Source organism: Balaenoptera physalus, assembly GCF_965194825.1.
Source record: "Balaenoptera physalus genome assembly, chromosome: 6".
NCBI lineage: Eukaryota > Metazoa > Chordata > Mammalia > Artiodactyla > Balaenopteridae > Balaenoptera > Balaenoptera physalus.
The window spans coordinates 23,217,501-23,234,025 of record NC_138885.1 but is presented as its reverse complement, the minus strand read 5'-3'; positions in this window follow the sequence as shown (position 1 = coordinate 23,234,025).

The window sequence follows — 16,525 nt, the reverse complement described above, 5'->3', positions numbered from 1 at the left end:
ATAATCACCAAAGACGTACGGAAGACCAGGAGAAGACTACTCAACATTGTGTCATAACCTACATGGGAAAAGGATGCGAGGAAGAATAGATACACGTATATGTGTGAAAGAACCACATTTGCCCACCTAGAACAAACAAACCATTGTAATCAAATTTGCTTGGATAAAAAATAAAAAGTAAATTATAAATATGAACAACAAGTAATGAGACATAAACATAAAGGGCTTTTTCCTGGCACATTCCATTCTAATTTACAACCTAGAACACCACTTCCATTAAGGCTCTGTTTCCCCAGTTACCAAATTTGGTAAAGGAGAAATGATGCCACCTTGTGGCCGTTTCCTGCAAGAGCAGCTTTAAACTCACAGCTAAGGGTCACTTAACATTCACAAGGACTCAGGGCTGTAAAGGACACCTGCCCTAAAAAATTGTGCTGAAGTAGGGAATGGACAAAAATTTCAAAACAGGCAAATGTTTCCAGAAGAGAGTATGAATATTAACGTTTTACTCACGCTCTTTTAAAAAAAAGGAAAATGGATAAAAGCTCAACCTCAGGGAGTGTTAGACCCATGCAATCTAATCTACAAAAAGTTTCAACTTACACCAGTCGACTGACCATCAGCAAAAAGTCTACAAACAATAAATGCTGACGGGGTTTTAGAGAACTGTGTACCCTCTCCCTGCTGGTGAGACGTAAAGGGGTAACGGCCAATAATGAGAACAGAAAGGAGCTGTGTTTAAAAGTAAAAATGGAGGTACCATTCAATCCAGCAGGCGCACCATTGGACCTCTCACCGGAGAAGACAAGAATCGAGAAGACACAGGCCGCAAAAGCTTCAGTGCAGCCTTATTCACAATAGCCAAGACAGTGAAGGAATCAAAATGTCCAACAACAGGTGAATAGATAAAGAAGAAGTGGTCCATGTACACAATGGAATATTAGCCATGGAAAACAATGAACCATTGTTCTTTGAGGCACCACAAATGAGTCTGGAGATAATCACGAAACATGAGGTAAGTCCGAAAGCAAAAGACCTATATTCTATGATATCACTTACAGGCGTTATCTAATAACTGACACAAATGAACATATTTCCAAAGAGAAAGACACTCACAGATTTAGAAAACAAACTATGCTCATCTAAAAGGAAAGGTGGGGGGAGTGGATAAATTAAGGTTAGTGTTACTATATGTATACAAACACATATTATATACATATCTCAAAAAGACCTACCATATAGAAGGGAGGTGTGCGGAACCCTCTGTAACATTTTACATGGGAAGGGGATCTGTACTTGAATAGACATATATAATGTACAAATGAACCAGATTGTGTACACCTCGGACAAACAATATTCTAAGCTTTACTCCAATTAAAAAAAATTTTTAAACCAAGAAGAAATAATGAGACATAAACTTATGGGGGTTTCTCCATGCACATTCCAATATAATTTACAACCTAGGAACACGACTTCCAGAAAGGCTCTGCTGCCCTAGTACCCAGATTTGGGAATGGAGGAATGCTGCCTGCTTGAGGCCACTTCCCACAACAGCAGCTTTTAACCCATTACTAAAGGTCACTAAATATGCACCACACTTGCAGTTCGGGAAATGAGACCTGCTCTCTAAAAAAATTCTGGGCTGGAAAATCGACCAAAAAATTTAACAGAGGGCAAGCTTCCAAGAAGACAATTTCAAGAATTATATTGTACTCCCAACTGTTTCCTTTTTTTAGCAGAAAAGAAAACGGCAGAGAAAAATGATGAGTTTTATGAATTTTCAAAGACATGAAAACCCAAAGTACAAAAACCTATCAGCTCATACCAGCCAGAAGGGCCATTAGCATAAATGCTGCAAACAATAAATGCTGAAGCGATTGTGGAGAAATGCGTACCCTCGATTCTAAGGGGGACGTGGTAAGAGCCACTAACGAAAACACAAAGAAGGTGCTTTGATAAGGGTAACACGGTGCTACCAGTCAATCAATCACACCCACTGCTGGGCCTATCACCTGAGAAAATGAGAATCAAAAAGTCACAGGCTTGGGGCTTCCCTGGTGGTGCAGTGGTTGAGAGTCTGCCTGCCAATGCAGGGCACACGGGTTCGAGCCCCGGTCTGGGAAGATCCCACATGCCGCGGAGCAACTGGGCCCGTGAGCCACAACCACTGAGCCTGCGCGCATGGAGCCTGTGCTCCGCAACAAGAGAGGCCGCGATAGTGAGAGACCCACGCACCGCGATGAAGAGTGGCCCCCGCTCGCCGCAACTACAGAAAGCCCTCGCGCACAAACGAAGATCCAACACAGCCAAAAATAAATAAATAAATAAATAAATAAATAAATAAATAAATAAATATTAAAAAAAAAGTCACAGGCTGGCAATCCTGCACTCCAACAATATTTACCATAGCCAACACTTGGAAGCAATGAAAATGTCCATCAACTGAGGAATGCACAAAGTAGAAGTGGTCCAAGTACTCAGTGGAAAATTATTCCAATAAAAAATAAAAATTAAATTTAAAAATCCAACAAAAGTAAAGAGACATCAGCTTGTGTGGGTTTCTCCGGGCACACTCCACTCTAATTTATAACCGAGTAACACCACAGGCCGCAAGGGCATTTCCCTAGTTACCAGGGTGGGGAACATAGAAAGGCTGCCACCCTCTGGCAGTTACCTGCAAAAACAGCTTTAAGGCCTGTGCTAATGGTCATTTCATAGGAAGAATTAATGCAGGACCATAAATGAAACATGCCCTCAATATGTCTTGAGGGAGGTAATGGCCAAAACTTTTCAAAATGTGACACATACTTTAAGAGAACACTTTGAAGAACTAAGGGGTAATCACAGCTTGAAAAATAAAAAGGATATGCCTTAAAGCTCAGTTTCAACGGATTATGAGGCACATGCGAATTCAACCAAAAAGAGGTATCAGCTCACACTTGTCAGAAAAACCATCAGCAAGAAAACTACAAACAATAAATGCTGAAGCTGTTGTGGAGAAATGCATACCCTCAACTTCAAGGGGGACGTAACTTGGAAAGGGCCACGAATGAGAACAGAATGGAGGTGCCTTAAAAAGGTAAACATTGAGCTACCATATGATCCAGCAGGCCCACTCCTCGACCTATAATCTAAGAAGAGAGAATTGGAAAGACACTGGCAGGCAAATCTGCATTGCTCAGTATTACAATAGCCAAGATATGGAGGTAACCAAAAAGTCCACCAACAGATGGGTGGACAAAGAAGAACTCCTCCATGTATAGATGGAATATTCGCCAGTGAAAAAAATGAAACAATGCCATTTGCAGCACCATAGATGAGTCTAGACGAAATCACACCACCTGTAGTAAGTGAGAAAGTAAAAGACACATATCCTATCATATCACTTTTAGGAGTTACATAAAAATTGATACCAATGAAGATATTTCCACAGAGAAAGGCAATCACAGATTCATTAAAAAACTTATGGTTCACCAAATAGAAAGGGATGAGGATTGGATAATTTACCATATTGGGGTTAACAGAGATATACAAACCATGTGAAATATATAATCACCAAAGACGTACGGAAGACCAGGAGAAGACTACTCAACATTGTGTCATAACCTACATGGGAAAAGGATGCGAGGAAGAATAGATACACGTATATGTGTGAAAGAACCACATTTGCCCACCTAGAACAAACAAACCATTGTAATCAAATTTGCTTGGATAAAAAATAAAAAGTAAATTATAAATATGAACAACAAGTAATGAGACATAAACATAAAGGGCTTTTTCCTGGCACATTCCATTCTAATTTACAACCTAGAACACCACTTCCATTAAGGCTCTGTTTCCCCAGTTACCAAATTTGGTAAAGGAGAAATGATGCCACCTTGTGGCCGTTTCCTGCAAGAGCAGCTTTAAACTCACAGCTAAGGGTCACTTAACATTCACAAGGACTCAGGGCTGTAAAGGACACCTGCCCTAAAAAATTGTGCTGAAGTAGGGAATGGACAAAAATTTCAAAACAGGCAAATGTTTCCAGAAGAGAGTATGAATATTAACGTTTTACTCACGCTCTTTTAAAAAAAAGGAAAATGGATAAAAGCTCAACCTCAGGGAGTGTTAGACCCATGAAATCTAATCTACAAAAAGTTTCAACTTACACCAGTCGACTGACCATCAGCAAAAAGTCTACAAACAATAAATGCTGACGGGGTTTTAGAGAACTGTGTACCCTCTCCCTGCTGGTGAGACGTAAAGGGGTAACGGCCAATAATGAGAACAGAAAGGAGCTGTGTTTAAAAGTAAAAATGGAGGTACCATTCAATCCAGCAGGCGCACCATTGGACCTCTCACCGGAGAAGACAAGAATCGAGAAGACACAGGCCGCAAAAGCTTCAGTGCAGCCTTATTCACAATAGCCAAGACAGTGAAGGAATCAAAATGTCCAACAACAGGTGAATAGATAAAGAAGAAGTGGTCCATGTACACAATGGAATATTAGCCATGGAAAACAATGAACCATTGTTCTTTGAGGCACCACAAATGAGTCTGGAGATAATCACGAAACATGAGGTAAGTCCGAAAGCAAAAGACCTATATTCTATGATATCACTTACAGGCGTTATCTAATAACTGACACAAATGAACATATTTCCAAAGAGAAAGACACTCACAGATTTAGAAAACAAACTATGCTCATCTAAAAGGAAAGGTGGGGGGAGTGGATAAATTAAGGTTAGTGTTACTATATGTATACAAACACCTATTATATACATATCTCAAAAAGACCTACCATATAGAAGGGAGGTGTGCGGAACCCTCTGTAACATTTTACATGGGAAGGGGATCTGTACTTGAATAGACATATATAATGTACAAATGAACCAGATTGTGTACACCTCGGACAAACAATATTCTAAGCTTTACTCCAATTAAAGAAATTTTTAAAACCAAGAAGAAATAATGAGACATAAACTTATGGGGGTTTCTCCATGCACATTCCAATATAATTTACAACCTAGGAACACGACTTCCAGAAAGGCTCTGCTGCCCTAGTACCCAGATTTGGGAATGGAGGAATGCTGCCTGCTTGAGGCCACTTCCCACAACAGCAGCTTTTAACCCATTACTAAAGGTCACTAAATATGCACCACACTTGCAGTTCGGGAAATGAGACCTGCTCTCTAAAAAAATTCTGGGCTGGAAAATCGACCAAAAAATTTAACAGAGGGCAAGCTTCCAAGAAGACAATTTCAAGAATTATATTGTACTCCCAACTGTTTCCTTTTTTTAGCAGAAAAGAAAACGGCAGAGAAAAATGATGAGTTTTATGAATTTTCAAAGACATGAAAACCCAAAGTACAAAAACCTATCAGCTCACACCAGCCAGAAGGGCCATTAGCATAAATGCTGCAAACAATAAATGCTGAAGCGATTGTGGAGAAATGCGTACCCTCGATTCTAAGGGGGACGTGGTAAGAGCCACTAATGAAAACACAAAGAAGGTGCTTTGATAAGGGTAACACGGTGCTACCAGTCAATCAATCACACCCACTGCTGGGCCTATCACCTGAGAAAATGAGAATCAAAAAGTCACAGGCTTGGGGCTTCCCTGGTGGTGCAGTGGTTGAGAGTCTGCCTGCCAATGCAGGGCACACGGGTTCGAGCCCCAGTCTGGGAAGATCCCACATGCCGCGGAGCAACTGGGCCCGTGAGCCACAACCACTGAGCCTGCGCGCATGGAGCCTGTGCTCGGCAACAAGAGAGGCCGCGATAGTGAGAGACCCACGCACCGTGATGAAGAGTGGCCCCCGCTCGCCTCAACTACAGAAAGCCCTCGCGCACAAACGAAGATCCAACACAGCCAAAAATAAATAAATAAATAAATAAATAAATAAATAAATAAATATTAAAAAAAAAAGTCACAGGCTGGCAATCCTGCACTCCAACAATATTTACCATAGCCAACACTTGGAAGCAATGAAAATGTCCATCAACTGAGGAATGCACAAAGTAGAAGTGGTCCAAGTACACAGTGGAAGATTACTCCAATGAAAAATAAAAATTAAATTTAAAAATCGAACAAAAGTAAAGACACATCAGCTTGTGTGGGTTTGTCCGGGCACACTCCACTCTAATTTATAACCGAGTAACACCACAGGCCGCAAGGGCATTTCCCTAGTTACCAGGGTGGGGAACATAGAAAGGCTGCCACCCTCTGGCAGTTACCTGCAAAAACAGCTTTAAGGCCTGTGCTAATGGTCATTTCATAGGAAGAAGTAATGCAGGACCGTAAATGAAACATGCCCTCAATATGTCTTGAGGGAGGTAATGGCCAAAACATTTCAAAATGTGACACATACTTTAAGAGAACACTTTGAAGAACTAAGGGGTAATCACAGCTTGAAAAATAAAAAGGATATGCCTTAAAGCTCAGTTTCAACGGATTATGAGGCACATGCGAATTCAACCAAAAAGAGGTATCAGCTCACACTTGTCAGAAAAACCATCAGCAAGAAAACTACAAACAATAAATGCTGAAGCTGATGTGGAGAAATGCATACCCTCAACTTCAAGGGGGACGTAACTTGGAAAGGGCCACGAATGAGAACAGAATGGAGGTGCCTTAAAAAGGTAAACATTGAGCTACCATATGATCCAGCAGGCCCACTCCTCGACCTATAATCTAAGAAGAGAGAATTGGAAAGACACAGGCAGGCAAATCTGCATTGCACAGTATTACAATAGCCAAGATATGGAGGTAACCAAAAAGTCCACCAACAGATGGGTGGACAAAGAAGAACTCCTCCATGTATAGATGGAATATTCGCCAGTGAAAAAAATGAAACAATGCCATTTGCAGCACCATAGATGAGTCTAGACGAAATCACACCACCTGTAGTAAGTGAGAAAGTAAAAGACACATATCCTATCATATCACTTTTAGGAGTTACAAAAAAATTGATACCAATGAAGATATTTCCACAGAGAAAGGCAATCACAGATTCATTAAAAAACTTATGGTTCACCAAATAGAAAGGGATGAGGATTGGATAATTTACCATATTGGGGTTAACAGAGATATACAAACCATGTGAAATATATAATCACCAAAGACGTACGGAAGACCAGGAGAAGACTACTCAACATTGTGTCATAACCTATATGGGAAAAAGATGCGAGGAAGAATAGATACACGTATATGTGTGAAAGAACCACATTTGCCCACCTAGAACAAACAAACCATTGTAATCAAATTTGCTTGGATAAAAAATAAAAAGTAAATTATAAATATGAACAACAAGTAATGAGACATAAACATAAAGGGCTTTTTCCTGGCACATTCCATTCTAATTTACAACCTAGAACACCACTTCCATTAAGGCTCTGTTTCCCCAGTTACCAAATTTGGTAAAGGAGAAATGATGCCACCTTGTGGCCGTTTCCTGCAAGAGCAGCTTTAAACTCACAGCTAAGGGTCACTTAACATTCACAAGGACTCAGGGCTGTAAAGGACACCTGCCCTAAAAAATTGTGCTGAAGTAGGGAATGGACAAAAATTTCAAAACAGGCAAATGTTTCCAGAAGAGAGTATGAATATTAACGTTTTACTCACGCTCTTTTAAAAAAAAGGAAAATGGATAAAAGCTCAACCTCAGGGAGTGTTAGACCCATGAAATCTAATCTACAAAAAGTTTCTACTTACACCAGTCGACTGACCATCAGCAAAAAGTCTACAAACAATAAATGCTGACGGGGTTTTAGAGAACTGTGTACCCTCTCCCTGCTGGTGAGACCTAAAGGGGTAAAGGCCAATAATGAGAACAGAAAGGAGCTGTGTTTAAAAGTAAAAATGGAGGTACCATTCAATCCAGCAGGCGCACCATTGGACCTCTCACCGGAGAAGACAAGAATCGAGAAGACACAGGCCGCAAAAGCTTCAGTGCAGCCTTATTCACAATAGCCAAGACAGTGAAGGAATCAAAATGTCCAACAACAGGTGAATAGATAAAGAAGAAGTGGTCCATGTACACAATGGAATATTAGCCATGGAAAACAATGAACCATTGTTCTTTGAGGCACCACAAATGAGTCTGGAGATAATCACGAAACATGAGGTAAGTCCGAAAGCAAAAGACCTATATTCTATGATATCACTTACAGGCGTTATCTAATAACTGACACAAATGAACATATTTCCAAAGAGAAAGACACTCACAGATTTAGAAAACAAACTATGCTCATCTAAAAGGAAAGGTGGGGGGAGTGGATAAATTAAGGTTAGTGTTACTATATGTATACAAACACATATTATATACATATCTCAAAAAGACCTACCATATAGAAGGGAGGTGTGCGGAACCCTCTGTAACATTTTACATGGGAAGGGGATCTGTACTTGAATAGACATATATAATGTACAAATGAACCAGATTGTGTACACCTCGGACAAACAATATTCTAAGCTTTACTCCAATTAAAGAAATTTTTAAAACCAAGAAGAAATAATGAGACATAAACTTATGGGGGTTTCTCCATGCACATTCCAATATAATTTACAACCTAGGAACACGACTTCCAGAAAGGCTCTGCTGCCCTAGTACCCAGATTTGGGAATGGAGGAATGCTGCCTGCTTGAGGCCACTTCCCACAACAGCAGCTTTTAACCCATTACTAAAGGTCACTAAATATGCACCACACTTGCAGTTCGGGAAATGAGACCTGCTCTCTAAAAAAATTCTGGGCTGGAAAATCGACCAAAAAATTTAACAGAGGGCAAGCTTCCAAGAAGACAATTTCAAGAATTATATTGTACTCCCAACTGTTTCCTTTTTTTAGCAGAAAAGAAAACGGCAGAGAAAAATGATGAGTTTTATGAATTTTCAAAGACATGAAAACCCAAAGTACAAAAACCTATCAGCTCACACCAGCCAGAAGGGCCATTAGCATAAATGCTGCAAACAATAAATGCTGAAGCGATTGTGGAGAAATGCGTACCCTCGATTCTAAGGGGGACGTGGTAAGAGCCACTAATGAAAACACAAAGAAGGTGCTTTGATAAGGGTAACACGGTGCTACCAGTCAATCAATCACACCCACTGCTGGGCCTATCACCTGAGAAAATGAGAATCAAAAAGTCACAGGCTTGGGGCTTCCCTGGTGGTGCAGTGGTTGAGAGTCTGCCTGCCAATGCAGGGCACATGGGTTCGAGCCCCGGTCTGGGAAGATCCCACATGCCGCGGAGCAACTGGGCCCGTGAGCCACAACCACTGAGCCTGCGCGCATGGAGCCTGTGCTCCGCAACAAGAGAGGCCGCGATAGTGAGAGACCCACGCACCGCGATGAAGAGTGGCCCCCGCTCGCCGCAACTACAGAAAGCCCTCGCGCACAAACGAAGATCCAACACAGCCAAAAATAAATAAATAAATAAATAAATAAATAAATAAATAAATAAATATTAAAAAAAAAAGTCACAGGCTGGCAATCCTGCACTCCAACAATATTTACCATAGCCAACACTTGGAAGCAATGAAAATGTCCATCAACTGAGGAATGCACAAAGTAGAAGTGGTCCAAGTACTCAGTGGAAAATTATTCCAATAAAAAATAAAAATTAAATTTAAAAATCCAACAAAAGTAAAGAGACATCAGCTTGTGTGGGTTTCTCCGGGCACACTCCACTCTAATTTATAACCGAGTAACACCACAGGCCGCAAGGGCATTTCCCTAGTTACCAGGGTGGGGAACATAGAAAGGCTGCCACCCTCTGGCAGTTACCTGCAAAAACAGCTTTAAGGCCTGTGCTAATGGTCATTTCATAGGAAGAATTAATGCAGGACCGTAAATGAAACATGCCCTCAATATGTCTTGAGGGAGGTAATGGCCAAAACATTTCAAAATGTGACACATACTTTAAGAGAACACTTTGAAGAACTAAGGGGTAATCACAGCTTGAAAAATAAAAAGGATATGCCTTAAAGCTCAGTTTCAACGGATTATGAGGCACATGCGAATTCAACCAAAAAGAGGTATCAGCTCACACTTGTCAGAAAAACCATCAGCAAGAAAACTACAAACAATAAATGCTGAAGCTGTTGTGGAGAAATGCATACCCTCAACTTCAAGGGGGACGTAACTTGGAAAGGGCCACGAATGAGAACAGAATGGAGGTGCCTTAAAAAGGTAAACATTGAGCTACCATATGATCCAGCAGGCCCACTCCTCGACCTATAATCTAAGAAGAGAGAATTGGAAAGACACTGGCAGGCAAATCTGCATTGCTCAGTATTACAATAGCCAAGATATGGAGGTAACCAAAAAGTCCACCAACAGATGGGTGGACAAAGAAGAACTCCTCCATGTATAGATGGAATATTCGCCAGTGAAAAAAATGAAACAATGCCATTTGCAGCACCATAGATGAGTCTAGACGAAATCACACCACCTGTAGTAAGTGAGAAAGTAAAAGACACATATCCTATCATATCACTTTTAGGAGTTACATAAAAATTGATACCAATGAAGATATTTCCACAGAGAAAGGCAATCACAGATTCATTAAAAAACTTATGGTTCACCAAATAGAAAGGGATGAGGATTGGATAATTTACCATATTGGGGTTAACAGAGATATACAAACCATGTGAAATATATAATCACCAAAGACGTACGGAAGACCAGGAGAAGACTACTCAACATTGTGTCATAACCTACATGGGAAAAGGATGCGAGGAAGAATAGATACACGTATATGTGTGAAAGAACCACATTTGCCCACCTAGAACAAACAAACCATTGTAATCAAATTTGCTTGGATAAAAAATAAAAAGTAAATTATAAATATGAACAACAAGTAATGAGACATAAACATAAAGGGCTTTTTCCTGGCACATTCCATTCTAATTTACAACCTAGAACACCACTTCCATTAAGGCTCTGTTTCCCCAGTTACCAAATTTGGTAAAGGAGAAATGATGCCACCTTGTGGCCGTTTCCTGCAAGAGCAGCTTTAAACTCACAGCTAAGGGTCACTTAACATTCACAAGGACTCAGGGCTGTAAAGGACACCTGCCCTAAAAAATTGTGCTGAAGTAGGGAATGGACAAAAATTTCAAAACAGGCAAATGTTTCCAGAAGAGAGTATGAATATTAACGTTTTACTCACGCTCTTTTAAAAAAAAGGAAAATGGATAAAAGCTCAACCTCAGGGAGTGTTAGACCCATGAAATCTAATCTACAAAAAGTTTCAACTTACACCAGTCGACTGACCATCAGCAAAAAGTCTACAAACAATAAATGCTGACGGGGTTTTAGAGAACTGTGTACCCTCTCCCTGCTGGTGAGACGTAAAGGGGTAACGGCCAATAATGAGAACAGAAAGGAGCTGTGTTTAAAAGTAAAAATGGAGGTACCATTCAATCCAGCAGGCGCACCATTGGACCTCTCACCGGAGAAGACAAGAATCGAGAAGACACAGGCCGCAAAAGCTTCAGTGCAGCCTTATTCACAATAGCCAAGACAGTGAAGGAATCAAAATGTCCAACAACAGGTGAATAGATAAAGAAGAAGTGGTCCATGTACACAATGGAATATTAGCCATGGAAAACAATGAACCATTGTTCTTTGAGGCACCACAAATGAGTCTGGAGATAATCACGAAACATGAGGTAAGTCCGAAAGCAAAAGACCTATATTCTATGATATCACTTACAGGCGTTATCTAATAACTGACACAAATGAACATATTTCCAAAGAGAAAGACACTCACAGATTTAGAAAACAAACTATGCTCATCTAAAAGGAAAGGTGGGGGGAGTGGATAAATTAAGGTTAGTGTTACTATATGTATACAAACACATATTATATACATATCTCAAAAAGACCTACCATATAGAAGGGAGGTGTGCGGAACCCTCTGTAACATTTTACATGGGAAGGGGATCTGTACTTGAATAGACATATATAATGTACAAATGAACCAGATTGTGTACACCTCGGACAAACAATATTCTAAGCTTTACTCCAATTAAAGAAATTTTTAAAACCAAGAAGAAATAATGAGACATAAACTTATGGGGGTTTCTCCATGCACATTCCAATATAATTTACAACCTAGGAACACGACTTCCAGAAAGGCTCTGCTGCCCTAGTACCCAGATTTGGGAATGGAGGAATGCTGCCTGCTTGAGGCCACTTCCCACAACAGCAGCTTTTAACCCATTACTAAAGGTCACTAAATATGCACCACACTTGCAGTTCGGGAAATGAGACCTGCTCTCTAAAAAAATTCTGGGCTGGAAAATCGACCAAAAAATTTAACAGAGGGCAAGCTTCCAAGAAGACAATTTCAAGAATTATATTGTACTCCCAACTGTTTCCTTTTTTTAGCAGAAAAGAAAACGGCAGAGAAAAATGATGAGTTTTATGAATTTTCAAAGACATGAAAACCCAAAGTACAAAAACCTATCAGCTCACACCAGCCAGAAGGGCCATTAGCATAAATGCTGCAAACAATAAATGCTGAAGCGATTGTGGAGAAATGCGTACCCTCGATTCTAAGGGGGACGTGGTAAGAGCCACTAATGAAAACACAAAGAAGGTGCTTTGATAAGGGTAACACGGTGCTACCAGTCAATCAATCACACCCACTGCTGGGCCTATCACCTGAGAAAATGAGAATCAAAAAGTCACAGGCTTGGGGCTTCCCTGGTGGTGCAGTGGTTGAGAGTCTGCCTGCCAATGCAGGGCACACGGGTTCGAGCCCCGGTCTGGGAAGATCCCACATGCCGCGGAGCAACTGGGCCCGTGAGCCACAACCACTGAGCCTGCGCGCATGGAGCCTGTGCTCCGCAACAAGAGAGGCCGCGATAGTGAGAGACCCACGCACCGCGATGAAGAGTGGCCCCCGCTCGCCGCAACTACAGAAAGCCCTCGCGCACAAACGAAGATCCAACACAGCCAAAAATAAATAAATAAATAAATAAATAAATAAATAAATAAATAAATAAATAAATATTAAAAAAAAAAGTCACAGGCTGGCAATCCTGCACTCCAACAATATTTACCATAGCCAACACTTGGAAGCAATGAAAATGTCCATCAACTGAGGAATGCACAAAGTAGAAGTGGTCCAAGTACACAGTGGAAAATTATTCCAATAAAAAATAAAAATTAAATTTAAAAATCCAACAAAAGTAAAGAGACATCAGCTTGTGTGGGTTTCTCCGGGCACACTCCACTCTAATTTATAACCGAGTAACACCACAGGCCGCAAGGGCATTTCCCTAGTTACCAGGGTGGGGAACATAGAAAGGCTGCCACCCTCTGGCAGTTACCTGCAAAAACAGCTTTAAAGCCTGTGCTAATGGTCATTTCATAGGAAGAATTAATGCAGGACTGTAAATGAAACATGCCCTCAATATGTCTTGAGGGAGGTAATGGCCAAAACATTTCAAAATGTGACACATACTTTAAGAGAACACTTTGAAGAACTAAGGGGTAATCACAGCTTGAAAAATAAAAAGGATATGCCTTAAAGCTCAGTTTCAACGGATTATGAGGCACATGCGAATTCAACCAAAAAGAGGTATCAGCTCACACTTGTCAGAAAAACCAGCAGCAAGAAAACTACAAACAATAAATGCTGAAGCTGTTGTGGAGAAATGCATACCCTCAACTCCAAGGGGGACGTAACTTGGAAAGGGCCACAAATGAGAACAGAATGGAGGTGCCTTAAAAAGGTAAACATTGAGCTACCATATGATCCAGCAGGCCCACTCCTCGACCTATAATCTAAGAAGAGAGAATTGGAAAGACACTGGCAGGCAAATCTGCATTGCTCAGTATTACAATAGCCAAGATATGGAGGTAACCAAAAAGTCCACCAACAGATGGGTGGACAAAGAAGAACTCCTCCATGTATAGATGGAATATTCGCTAGTGAAAAAAATGAAACAATGCCATTTGCAGCACCATAGATGAGTCTAGACGTAATCACACCACCTGTAGTAACTGAGAAAGTAAAAGACACATATCCTATCATATCACTTTTAGGAGTTACATAAAAATTGATACTAATGAAGATATTTCCACAGAGAAAGGCAATCACAGATTCATGAAAAAACTTATGGTTCATCAAATAGAAAGGGATGAGGATTGGATAATTTACCATATTGGGGTTAACAGAGATATACAAACCATGTGAAATATATAATCACCAAAGACGTACGGAAGACCAGGAGAAGACTACTCAACATTTTGTCATAACCTATATGGGAAAAGGATGCGAGGAAGAATAGATACACGTATATGTGTGAAAGAACCACATTTGCCCACCTAGAACAAACAAACCATTGTAATCAAATTTGCTTGGATAAAAAATAAAAAGTAAATTATAAATATGAACAACAAGTAATGAGACATAAACATAAAGGGCTTTTTCCTGGCACATTCCATTCTAATTTACAACCTAGAACACCACTTCCATTAAGGCTCTGTTTCCCCAGTTACCAAATTTGGTAAAGGAGAAATGATGCCACCTTGTGGCCGTTTCCTGCAAGAGCAGCTTTAAACTCACAGCTAAGGGTCACTTAACATTCACAAGGACTCAGGGCTGTAAAGGACACCTGCCCTAAAAAATTGTGCTGAAGTAGGGAATGGACAAAAATTTCAAAACAGGCAAATGTTTCCAGAAGAGAGTATGAATATTAACGTTTTACTCACGCTCTTTTAAAAAAAAGGAAAATGGATAAAAGCTCAACCTCAGGGAGTGTTAGACCCATGAAATCTAATCTACAAAAAGTTTCTACTTACACCAGTCGACTGACCATCAGCAAAAAGTCTACAAACAATAAATGCTGACGGGGTTTTAGAGAACTGTGTACCCTCTCCCTGCTGGTGAGACCTAAAGGGGTAACGGCCAATAATGAGAACAGAAAGGAGCAGTGTTTAAAAGTAAAAATGGAGGTACCATTCAATCCAGCAGGCGCACCATTGGACCTCTCACCGGAGAAGACAAGAATCGAGAAGACACAGGCCGCAAAAGCTTCAGTGCAGCCTTATTCACAATAGCCAAGACAGTGAAGGAATCAAAATGTCCAACAACAGGTGAATAGATAAAGAAGAAGTGGTCCATGTACACAATGGAATATTAGCCATGGAAAACAATGAACCATTGTTCTTTGAGGCACCACAAATGAGTCTGGAGATAATCACGAAACATGAGGTAAGTCCGAAAGCAAAAGACCTATATTCTATGATATCACTTACAGGCGTTATCTAATAACTGACACAAATGAACATATTTCCAAAGAGAAAGACACTCACAGATTTAGAAAACAAACTATGCTCATCTAAAAGGAAAGGTGGGGGGAGTGGATAAATTAAGGTTAGTGTTACTATATGTATACAAACACATATTATATACATATCTCAAAAAGACCTACCATATAGAAGGGAGGTGTGCGGAACCCTCTGTAACATTTTACATGGGAAGGGGATCTGTACTTGAATAGACATATATAATGTACAAATGAACCAGATTGTGTACACCTCGGACAAACAATATTCTAAGCTTTACTCCAATTAAAAAAAATTTTAAAACCAAGAAGAAATAATGAGACATAAACTTATGGGGGTTTCTCCATGCACATTCCAATATAATTTACAACCTAGGAACACGACTTCCAGAAAGGCTCTGCTGCCCTAGTACCCAGATTTGGGAATGGAGGAATGCTGCCTGCTTGAGGCCACTTCCCACAACAGCAGCTTTTAACCCATTACTAAAGGTCACTAAATATGCACCACACTTGCAGTTCGGGAAATGAGACCTGCTCTCTAAAAAAATTCTGGGCTGGAAAATCGACCAAAAAATTTAACAGAGGGCAAGCTTCCAAGAAGACAATTTCAAGAATTATATTGTACTCCCAACTGTTTCCTTTTTTTAGCAGAAAAGAAAACGGCAGAGAAAAATGATGAGTTTTATGAATTTTCAAAGACATGAAAACCCAAAGTACAAAAACCTATCAGCTCACACCAGCCAGAAGGGCCATTAGCATAAATGCTGCAAACAATAAATGCTGAAGCGATTGTGGAGAAATGCGTACCCTCGATTCTAAGGGGGACGTGGTAAGAGCCACTAATGAAAACACAAAGAAGGTGCTTTGATAAGGGTAACACGGTGCTACCAGTCAATCAATCACACCCACTGCTGGGCCTATCACCTGAGAAAATGAGAATCAAAAAGTCACAGGCTTGGGGCTTCCCTGGTGGTGCAGTGGTTGAGAGTCTGCCTGCCAATGCAGGGCACACGGGTTCGAGCCCCGGTCTGGGAAGATCCCACATGCCGCGGAGCAACTGGGCCCGTGAGCCACAACCACTGAGCCTGCGCGCATGGAGCCTGTGCTCCGCAACAAGAGAGGCCGCGATAGTGAGAGACCCACGCACCGCGATGAAGAGTGGCCCCCGCTCGCCGCAACTACAGAAAGCCCTCGCGCACAAACGAAGATCCAACACAGCCAAAAATAAATAAATAAAT